We start from the raw sequence: 1,889 nt of genomic DNA, 5'->3' as shown, positions 1-1,889 counted from the left end.
ACACACACACACACACACACACACACATATATATATGTGCATATATATGTATATACATATATATATATATATATATAATCATACATGTATGTGAGAAATATATGGGTATGGATATCCGTATCTACCATATATATTTGCTAGTTTGGCACTCTATCAAGCTGCCTATGTGTATATACATATATATGGAAAAACGAATTTTAGTCCCATGTAGGAATGAATATAGGATAGTTGGTATTGGGTGAGGGTGATAATGCAACCGAGTCTTAAAACGTGTTGTAGTTTTTAAATTTTGTGACAGACTTATTAAAACACCAAACCAATTTAGGCAATTCTTTGTTTTTCAATGCCAATGGGAAAAAGTTTAGGCGAGATCTAAAACAGAAGGGAAAATCGGGAAAACGTGCTTTTGTCAGCTCAATATTTATTTGTTTTTTCCCTATAACAACACACCAGAATGAAAAAAACTCAATTTATTGAAGCCAAAACGGCTAGTAGTAACAAACATGAATCAAAAGTTTACGAGACCTACCTGTCTCCGGGATTGGAAACCCAAACTCCATGCTGATGTACAATGATGCCTTACAGATTCTCAGACAGTAGTTGCAGGCGAGACCTTATGCTTAACCAGTTAGAATTTTTCTGGACCCTCAACAAAAAACAATTATACGATGGATTGATCTAAACTGGTGGCTTCTTAGGGAAATCAGCCCACTGGAACGGTGCACGATCGTCAGCCAAAAACAAGTTACGAAGACATTTGACAAAAACAAATGACGTATGTATAAAATCGACCAATGAGAGTACTGGTCAAAAATAAGTGATCAAAACAGACGACAAACAAATGACATCAACAGGAAGTCTACCAACCAACACGTTGGATTTCTACTCAACCAAAATATGTGACGAGAACATCCAAAAAACATGTGACGTATTCAGACAGGCAGCCAGCCAAAATAGTAGACGGACAAAAACAAATTTACAACCATTCATAACCTGAAAGTTTGCCTTTAACTCCTATAAATACAAAGAAATTTTAGCTTTAAAAGGTTCAAACTCTCATTAACAAAACCAACGACGAAGAATCCTCCCCGATGAACCACAACATTAATTTAATAAAAACACCTAACTCTTTCTTTCATTTCTTTTTGTCTTCCTCTTTTAAAACCTTAATCGTATCTAATTGTTACTATACCTCAATCATACTGAGCCTCCATCATGTATGACTGCTATGAAATTAATCGAACATTTAGACTTGTATTACAATCTATCTCTTTGAAACGTATTGTCTATTGGAATTTGTATGAACATTTCATCTTTTAAGCTTGCTTTTCCCAATTTTCCTGTTTGCCTCTCCTAATTATTTTTCTTTTTAGCATAGAAAACAAAAAAAAATGTCAAAACCAGTTTGGTACTTTGATATATGTTACAAGTTTTAAGACCCAGATGAATTTTCAACCACCAAAACGAATTTTCCTACACACACACACGTATGTACGTACGTATGTATGCATGTATGTATGTATATATGTATGTATGCATGTATGTACGTATGTATGTATGTATAGCTATGCTTTGCATGATTTATTTGCTATTACGTTCGCTGCATGAAATAATATACTGTAAATATTCGTTCCCATAAGCATCCATGTGTGCACATGTATAACATCAGGTGCATACAAATATTTCACCATAGTTATATGTAAATTATATACTATTCAAAGTATATTAATAGTAACGCATTCTAAAATTTTCAATACCGTATTCTCAATTTCTAATAACATTATTTATTGAATTTCTTTTGTTTGGTTTTATTAATTGGTCCTTGTACTCTGTAGAATGTTGTAGTGGAATGTTATGATTATGTATCTATATGTATATATATATATATA

At 32.7% G+C, this 1,889-nt stretch overlaps 1 protein-coding gene across 1 annotated transcript in view; it reads right to left on the bottom strand.

Moving 5' to 3' along the window:
- LOC106867563 (acetylcholine receptor subunit alpha-like) overlaps positions 1-1,889 on the bottom strand; it is a 154,439-nt gene that overhangs the window by 8,602 nt on the left and 143,948 nt on the right. The window lies entirely within an intron of this gene.

This window comes from Octopus bimaculoides, chromosome 12, assembly GCF_001194135.2.
Source record: "Octopus bimaculoides isolate UCB-OBI-ISO-001 chromosome 12, ASM119413v2, whole genome shotgun sequence".
NCBI lineage: Eukaryota > Metazoa > Mollusca > Cephalopoda > Octopoda > Octopodidae > Octopus > Octopus bimaculoides.
Note: the sequence above shows the minus strand (reverse complement) of the source record. Positions and strands in the feature narration are given on the sequence as shown.